General features: G+C 41.2%; 1 long non-coding RNA gene across 1 annotated transcript; it reads left to right on the top strand.

Moving 5' to 3' along the window:
* The first annotated feature begins 5,660 nt into the window (after window positions 1–5,660).
* LOC115832479 lies at window positions 5,661–8,396 on the top strand. The gene is made up of 2 exons (XR_004027984.1): window positions 5,661–5,786; window positions 7,954–8,396. It is a non-coding gene; the product is annotated as an uncharacterized LOC115832479 (long non-coding RNA).
* The last annotated feature ends 1,204 nt before the right edge of the window (window positions 8,397–9,600 follow it).

Here is a 9,600-nt window from a genome sequence, read left to right as displayed (position 1 = left end):
AGTGCACAGTCAGGCCACTGCTGGGGACATGAGGCCTGGAGCACACAGTGCCTGTGTTGCAGGGCTGTGAGAAGGTGGCCACAGGCTCAGGATCAGGCCAAATAGTCAGTGAGGGACTGTGCCTCTAGGCAGGTGGTAGGGCAGGGCACAGTGGGATGGTCTTATACATAGTACCACTGATGGATGATGCAGCTGGAGCAAGAAGAAGAAAAGTAGCACACCCGAATCTGGAAGAGACACTTGCTTTCTTCTGCAATGCTGCTCCAGTGGCATCTGCTGACAAAGCTTAGCATTGTGCTCACTGTAAAGGAGAAATGCTTAAAGGATCCAATGCATGTTTGCAGAGCAGCTGCTGAAGAAATCTGGAACAAAGAGGTAATAAATTGAAAACTGGCATAGCACTGGTAGAATTAGTGAAATATAAATTTATGTTAAATCTCTGCTGATTCCTAGTTGATTTTTGTCGTTATATATTTTTAATGAACAGATTTTTATTGTTATATGTTTCTCAATTAACAGATACAAAGAAGATGACAATTAGCGTGTGGGGAGTCCACAAGACATTTTAATGTTAAACGTGGGTCCTTCTTCTTGACAAGGTGGGAATATGCTGCCATAGTAAGATTGCAATGATGAATCCCAGGTGACGCCCTGCTGTTGGCTTGACTCTGAAATAGCCTCTTCCTGTCCAGCTGTCGGGTTTCTGTAACTTGTACTATTAACTCTAGTGTGAATCATTTGCATAAATTATGGTTGCAATTCTTGAGCTCCTGGTGTATCACTTCTTGACCTTCTGAGTCCCAGGATGAAATCAGCCCTGCAAATACCCGACCTTTTCTCTAACTACCTGTTCATTGTCTCAAAAAGCCGTCTGGCCATTTGTCCTTCTCACAAGCTAGGACAACTGATTGAATGAATGAGTGAATGAAAGAATGCCTGTCCCCCACTCCATGGTTTTGAGAATTATTATTAAAAATGCATATAAAGCCTATGTGGAAATGTACCAAGCAGCATAAATCATCATAATTGCTGTTACTGATAATAGCCACACTTTTAAATGAGGCTTTATTTGCCTTTCAGTAGATCTCATTTGCAAATGGTGGTTCTTTTTTTCTTTTTTAAATAAGTGGTTTCTACTTATAACCAAGCTCAATGGTAACTAAGCAATTCAAAAATTCTGTGGCATATACACTATCAACAAGACTCTGTTTTTAGACTCTACTCACTTGCAAACCCATGTCTAAACATTGCAGCTATAGCAACATGCAGGCCCAGGTGCTAAATCACCTGGTTGGGAAGATAGAAACCATCTCACATTGCATCTAAGAACTCTGACCTGAATGACATTTTCCAGGAAGTAGGTGAGAGTAGGGGAGAGGAAAGAAGAAGGGAGAATTAAGAGCAAAAGTTAGTTTCATTTAAACTGAAACAAGTAGGTCAGCTGACATTGTGCTAAGTGAGTCCGCTTACTTTTCAGATTAAAGTTTTTCCTTAAACTCAATTTTTTTGGTAAGAGAAAAAAGAACAAGACAACTCCGGGATACAAATTGTGAAACTTGTAATGATGATGTGATACCTTAATTTGGTTAAAATGCATGACAATATAAGTCAGGACAACGTTTGGCTGACACAAATGAGGAGTTATGCTCAAGTGCACAAAAGCTTTCCCATGAGCCACTTGTTTTTGGTTTTAATAAGGCTTCATCTCTTTAAGTGGATTACCAGTAAATTCTTCTGTTAGTTAATACTAGAAAACAAATGGGAAGCTTGAGGTTTTTCCCCACAAGATGGCTATTTCTAATATCAAGATTGTCACAGCCATTTGGGGGATGGGAGCACAAAGGCCAGAGAAAGCATCAAAAAGTGTTTTGGGGTCGGGAAGTAACATGAAGAAACTGTGCTTAAAGAAGACTATGTTTGCAGGCTGGTGATGTACACAGCTCTGCAGCCTAATAAACCGATGTAGTAATTCAAGTATAAATAAAAGCCCTCAGAAGTTAACTAGTCAAGTCCCTTTCTAGTACAAAGGAGGAAACTGAGCCCCAGAGATTAGAGAGGAACTTGCCTAAAATCTCTTACCTGGTTGTTGGCAGAGCTATGTCTAGTGACCAGACTAAAAAGTTTTGGCTACTATTCTTTTCACCAAATGTCACTGAACTTTAGAGGTGACATGACATTCTCATTTTTAATATTTAACGCTTTATATTTTGAGGTGATCTAAGAGTTGCAGATCCCAGGGGATTATTTTTCCTTTGGGATCTTAGTTATAAGTGTTCTTTTCTCTAATTGCAACCTCCGTATAGGTTTCCTCTCTCTTTCCTCCAAATCTACTCCAGTTTCTTTTCTTTTTCTTTCCTTTTCTCTCTTTTTTTTTCTTTTTTTTTGAGATGAAGTTGCCCAGGCTAGAGCGCAGAGATCTCAGCTCACTGCAACCTCTGCCTCCTGGGTTCAAGCAATTCTCGTGCCTCAGCCTCCTGAGTAGCTGGGAATACAGGTGCACATCACCACTCCCAGCTAATTTCTGTATTTTTAGTAGAGACGGGGTTTCGCCATGTTGGCCAGGCTGGTGAACTTGGGCACTTGAACTCCTGGCCTCAAGTGATCTATGTGCCTTGGCCTCCAAAAGTGCTAAGATGACAGGCATGAGCCATCATACCCAGTCTACCCTAGTTGTTTTCAAACCAATCATAGCATAACAGTTTTGTAACATTCGGCGTATTTCTTAACTATTTTGTGTCTCAATTTCCACTATAATATAGAGAAAACAATACCACCTACCTCATAGGGTTGTTATAAAGAACAAATTGGTTAACATATGCATAATACTTAGCACTTGGCATATCAATGCTATATAAATTTTAGCTATTTTTAGAGACAAATATAAGAGAAAGAGTTTTTGTGGTACTTTGTTTATTTGTCCTATTCTGAAAAGTTCATGACACCTGAATCTGATCCTACCTGAGCTGGTAAAGACTTGCTTGAAGGTCCTGAAGTTAATTCCATTCTTAAGGACTGCACAGTGAGCCTCCAAAATGCACATGGGGTGTTGCAGGGGAAGGTCTAGGATGGAAAAGATGGAAGGAAATGTCAGCTAGGGGGTTGGGTGAATAAGAAGGTGAGAGATTACAGAGAGGGAAAGGCCTATTTGAGGAGCAAAGGGCAGCAACTGTTTTGGTCCCAGAGAGAGAGAGTGCGTGTGTGTGTGTGTGTTCCAGGTATGGTACTATGATCACAACTGAGATATTATATTCATCTAATGCTCAAATCTCCAACCGCCCACCTCTCATCTGAGTAAAAGTTCTGTATCTCCGACAGTCTGTGAGGCATCTTCCCAGGAATATCCAGCTATTCACTCAGCACAACATGAGTTCATTTTTTTTAGAGTCACCTCCATTCGAAAACCCTATTTATGCCATCGGTAACACCTTCCCTCCAATCATTCAGGCTTAAGATCTGTATTTATTTGCAACCCTTTATTCTTAAAATTTAAGCTGTAATGTATGCTAGGTAAGTGATCATGAGTAGGCTATTTATATTTCTGATCTTTGTTTACTTATTTGTAAATTATAGTTAATTTTAACTACCATATAATACTACTACTGCAGTAGTTGTATTATTCTTTTCAACAATCCGTATAAGGTAGTGGAAGTTAACCACTAAAAACTATTACTATAGTATTAGTAGTAATGTGGTAAATTGTATTAATATTAGTAAGACTAGGTATACTTAGTCTTACTAATACAATACTACTACTAATAATGTAATAATAATAATGGCTAGCATTTATTAAGTTCCATTTTCTCATTTAATCCTCATAACCACTCTATAAGGCAGGTTGTATTTTTATCCTTAGGTCATAGAATAAGAAAATGAGGCTTATGGAGGCTCATTCATATGTTCAGTAAATGTTTACTGAGTGTCTAGTCTGTGCCAGGAACTCTTCTAGAAGCTTGAGATTCACCGGTACTGAAGATAAAGTCCTCACTCTTACGAAACTTACAACCTAGTGGGGAAAACCAAGTCAACAAATGAAAGGATTACAAACCGTGAAGACTCCTGCAAAGTAAACAGTAAACTCTTGTGAGCGGGAGTAATAGGTGGCTTGGCCTGCTTTAGGTAGAGTAATTCATGAGGGCATCTGGAGCAAGGTGACCTTTAAGCTGAGACGCAGGGATGAGGAGGATTCAACCCTGAAAAGTCCTGAGGGGAGTGCGAAGGCCTCTGAGCAGGAAGGAGCTGGCATACTTAAGAGACTTAAAGACAGGCAGGGGCTGAAGAAAAGTGGGGGCAGGGACACTGGGGAGGATGAGGATGGGGAGGAGGGGTGTGGCCTAGAACGTGGAGGTCCCCATGCACCATGGCCAGCAGTTTGGAGTTTTATTCTCATGCAATGGCAAAGCTGAATACAGTGAAAGCTGAGCAGCGAGTGACTGATCTAAATTAAAAATTTAAATATCCCTCTGGCTTTATTGTGGTGAAAGGCTTATAAGGGTGTATGAGATAAACCTGGGATACTAAATAGGCACCTATTGCAGTAGTCGAAGCAGGAGATGACAGAGCTTGGACCAAAGGAGCAAGTGGAGATGGATACAAGGGGACAGGTGGGGCCTATTTTTTAGCTGAGAGCTGTAGAGGAAAGCGAGGAGAAGGGAGGAGCCAGAAAGATGTTTCTAGCTTAAGCAACTGGGTGAATGACAGTGCCAATAACAGATTTAGGAGGACCAGAGTAGTAGAAACAGGTGTTGAGAAAGAGAAATGGGACATTCAATCAAGAGTTCTATTTTGGCCATGTTAAAAAAAGATGATCCAAATCAAAAGGTCAATTAGACAGTTGAATACTTGAATCTTGATGAGGGATCTGGCTAGAGGTAAAAATATGGGATTATCTGCATATACACGGTGTTTAGAACCATTGGCCTGCAGGAGAAAATATACATAGAGAAGAGAAGTTGCCTCTGTTCTGAGCCCTGTGGAGCCCAGACATTTCTGAGACAGGCAGAAGAGAAGAATCCAGGGACATGAGAAGGGAAGCTTGTCCCACAGCACCCAGTTAGTAAGGAACTGAGCTGTGACTGCCGATGCAACGTTTGTGAGGAGTCCTACAGAGTGCCCTGCCCCCTGCAACCTCAGTTATGCAACAGTCCCTTCCACCTCAAGCTCCTCAGTCTGACTTTCAGGGCCAGCTTTGATTCCTCCCTCCTTCTCCAACCTACTTCTGACACCACAAATATTCCTAAACACCCTGCAACTTACAAAACTCTAGATGCCTATAGGATGCACTTTTATGTAACAGTAACCATCGCAATGATAACATTTGTTCATCCAACACATATTGAGTGCTTGCTGTGTCTCAAGCCCCCTTCAAGCCTCCAAGGAGACTCCAGAGAACAAAGTCTCTGCTCTTGTGGATTGACACTGGTGAGAAGGCTTCTCTAGTCTGTTTTTTTCATAGATCCCTTATTGGTCACACTCATTTCCACCTCTACAAATGTTCCCTCCTTCCTTCTCAGCTTCTTTCCTCCCCTCCACTTATCCAAATCCTCCATTTTCCATAGAAGCCAGCCAGGCTGAAAATAGCATGTTATGTTCCCACATGTGAGCACTGATATATCTAAACATAAACACTACCTTATCACCTCTACTCCCTCCCACAGGGATGTACACCTACCTATAGAGAGACCTCCAAACAGACATCAACATAGAAACCTCCGCAGAGATAACCAGATCTCCATATGCAAACCCATGTAAAAAGAAACCTAGAGAAACAGACGCCCAGATGAAGAGGGGTGTGAGTATAAGCTTTGGTGAGTAAAACCAAAGAGTGAATTTAGGGGGAAATGGGTACTGTAGAGAAAATGAACAGGGCTAGAGGAGATAGAGGAGAGGGTAAATAAATGGTCAACAAAGCAACTTTAGGACATTCAGACAGAATGCTAAGCCTGGATAGCCCCTAAAGGGCTTTTGGTGGTGTTCTGAGCTCCCATGCCTAGCTCATTACCTACTGCCAAGATGGAAAGGCAGGGATAGCCATGTTCAGAGCTTCTCTCAGGAGCCCAAGTTCAGGGAAAGGCTCTTGCGAGGAAGGTCAGTGCATCTGCATCCAGCACAGGCTATATTAGGGAAATTTCACTGGGTGTTAACCTATTTAACACTAAAGCCTTCTCAACCATGTAGATTAGTCTAATGCTCTCTGATGGGGTTATGTGGCTAATTCTCTCCTCCGCTTACCTATAGCTGACAAACAACTTCCATTAGCACAAGTGACCTGGTCAAATAGTGAATTGTGATTTAGTACATGCGAAAGCTCATCTATATGAAACAATGGGACACTGATTAGTTTCCTTCTATTCCAGCAGATGGAGCTACCGCCTGGAAGGACTCAATGTGCTTCGGTGGCTGATGCCCACTCCTCAAAAAACAAAACAAAACCCAAAACAACAAGTGGTATAGAGAGAAACAAGAATTACCAAAAGGGAAAATTACTTGGTCTAAAATTATTTTGTGATTGTCCAACTACCTGCACCAGTGTCTGACTGATAACGCATACTCAGTAGATAGTGAATGAATACATGTGACATAATCTGATGACCAGACTGTAGCTTGAGTTTAGAATAGTAATTCTATCTGCCTTTTTCTGTTTTGTTTTTCTCTCCTGTCCCTTTGATCTGTGTATATTCCTGTCCTTTGGACACCCACCTCCATCAAAATGTCATAGAAAAATTCTGTGAAACTTGACTTGCAGGGTCAAAGTGATGTCAAAGGGAGGTTTGGGGAGAGGCATGTGATGAAAATAGCCCAGCTGAGGTTCCCGTCTGTTTCCCATGCCGTAGCACTACGCCCTAGGCAGTGTTTCTCCAAGTGTTTCCCCAGCGTCTGCATCAGTATCAGCTGGGTTGTTCGTCAAAAATTCCAATTCCCAGGCCACACCCCAAAGAATCTGATTCAGTGCCTCTGGGCTGGGGCACTCTTAAGTAGTTCTGCAAAACACAGCTTGAGCATCTCACTTGTAGCTTAAGGAGAGTGAACAATCTTTTATCCTTAATCCTGAAATCTAAAGAGTACTGAAAACTGAAAACTGCTAGGTTTTCATAACTCATTTTGGTGGCAAAATCTGATCCATGATGTGACATCACACTATAAATGATCCTTATTTTTTGCACATAATGTGAACATTCACACACTTTGCTGCAGAAATATTAGTGTGCTTGATTAGAAGTAGCTCTCCCTGACCCTACTGGGAATGTTAAGGGATGTATGGTATGTACACTGTGCTGAACTGTCTTTCCAAAATCCAAAGAATTCTTTTTTTTTTTTGAGACGGAGTCTCGCTCTGTAGCCCAGGCTGGAGCGCAGTGGCGCGATCTCGGTTCACTGCAACCTCCGACACCCTGGATTCAAGCGATTCTCCTGCATCAGCCTCCTGAGTAGCTGGGACTACAGGCGCATGCCACCACGCCTGGCTAATTTTTTGTATTTTTTTTTGTAGAGACGGGGCTTCACCATGTTAGCAAGGATAGTCTCAATCTCCTGACCTCATGATCTGCCCGCCTCGGCCTCCCAAAGTGCTGGGATTATGGGCGTGAGCCACTGTGCCCGGCCCAAAGAATTCTTGAATTCAGAAACACACTTGGCGTTAGGGGGTTCAGGTAAAGGGCACCTGTACTAAATCCTCATGTGCAGTCTATAGGTGGTATTTGGGTCTGATTTAAAAAAAAAAAAGCCTAATAAAAGGAATGTTGGTTTGGGAGCCAGAAGACTTCATCTTTCTGGCTTCAATTCTCTACCCTGAGAAGGAGAAGGCATTTAAAGTCTTCTGTCTCTAAAATTTTGATTTCCACACCTTCTTGCTTTCTTAAGAAATGTTCAGACATTACTGCCATAAAGATGAGATTGTTGTGTATTGTTATTTGTATTAAAAATTTAGAAAGGTGAAAATCTTTTTCTTTCTCATAGGTTTCCAGACAGATTCTTGGCTGACATTTCTGTCAGTGGTGTGAAAGGACATTTACCCAGATTCTATAGATATTTTGGTTATGCACTCAACAAACCTACAATGAAACTACCAGAATACAAAAGCAATTGTGAACTCCAGAGAGTGCTAGAAAACATTATGGAAGAGGGTATAGTTTATGTTAATTATAGAGGACTAAAGAGATGTAGAATAGGAGAACTGAAAAAGCCTCCACTTCCAGTGGCTCTTAGAGTGTAATTAGTCCAAGGGGCAGCAAGCTGCCTTCTAGCAGAATCCTTGTGATCCCAAAGCCCACATGACCGGGGCCTCTCTCTGGTCCTTTATACAGTAATTAATATTTAAATGATCTCGCTAAACCCCTGTCAAGTCCTGAAGCAAGATTTTGAAAAATAAAAAAACTCATAAAACACAAAATGGAACAAAACAACGAGCTCTGAGTTTGCTCTGTTGAAAGCAATGGGTTGAACTGTGTCTCCCCATAATATGTATATTGAAGTCCTAACCTCTAGTACCTTAGGGTGTGACCTTATTTGGAGATGCAGACATTACAGAAGTAATCAAGTTAAAGTGAGGTCATTGGGATGGGCCCTAATCTGACACAACTGGTAATTTGGACACAGACACATTCCGGCAGAACACCATGTGAACGTAAAGGTGGTCATCTACAGGCCAAAGGGGAGAGGCCTGGGACAGATCCTTCACAGGCCTCAGAAGGAACCAACCCTGCCAGCATCTTGATCTTGGACTTCTGGTCTCCAGAACTGTGAGACAACAAATTTGTGATCTTTTGTTACAACAATCCTAGCAAAATACACTGTGACACCCAGTTTCTAATCTGATGACAAAGGGAGGCATCTACAATCTCTGAGAGTGTGTGCATTTGGGCACTCATTTCACCACTGGCTTCATTTATGTCCTATTCTTTGTTTTCCATTTGTTTCATTTTTCTAATTTTATCTTCTATTTTTAAAAAAGTTTACTGTACTAGATGTAACTTTTTAAGCTGCCTGAAATTCTTCTTAGGTTTACAAATGATTTAAATTGGTAAATAAAGATTATCAGACCTTAAGCACATATAGCACACATGGTTCGGGTGAAACAACTAAGTAGCAAAATATTAATTTATGAAACAAATTAAACAGCAAAAAATAAATAGTAAACTCCAACTCTCCCGGAACACTGGAGGAGGAACTGTAAAGGATGACAAAGATTTCGTAGAGCAAATGATTTCTGCACTCTGGGAAAGAATTCTTCAGGCAGTACACCACTTTAAAATGGTGCTTGACTCACCAAAACATCAGGGCTGTCTTCAACTTTTCACAACACAGAGCAGAGAAGGAGGAAGATCACTTGTGGATGGAGTGTGGCAGGAGTTTTGTGAAGTGTATAAAGAAGTTAGCAAGTGTATAAAGCCATTTATTTACTTTTACTAAGCATCTGCTTATGTAGCAGGCACTGCTACTAAGCCATTTACTAAGCATCTGCTATGTAGCAGGCACTTTGCTAGACATTTGTTATGGAATGAATCATTTAATCCTTATAATAAACTTGCAAGGATATATTTTAGCCCACCCCCTACTTAAAACCAATAAATATGTGGCTCAGAAAAGTAAATTAACTTGTCTAAG

Source organism: Nomascus leucogenys, chromosome 3 (genome assembly GCF_006542625.1).
Source record: "Nomascus leucogenys isolate Asia chromosome 3, Asia_NLE_v1, whole genome shotgun sequence".
In the NCBI taxonomy this organism is placed as follows: domain Eukaryota; kingdom Metazoa; phylum Chordata; class Mammalia; order Primates; family Hylobatidae; genus Nomascus; species Nomascus leucogenys.
This window is presented reverse-complemented; position numbering and strand designations above follow the sequence as displayed.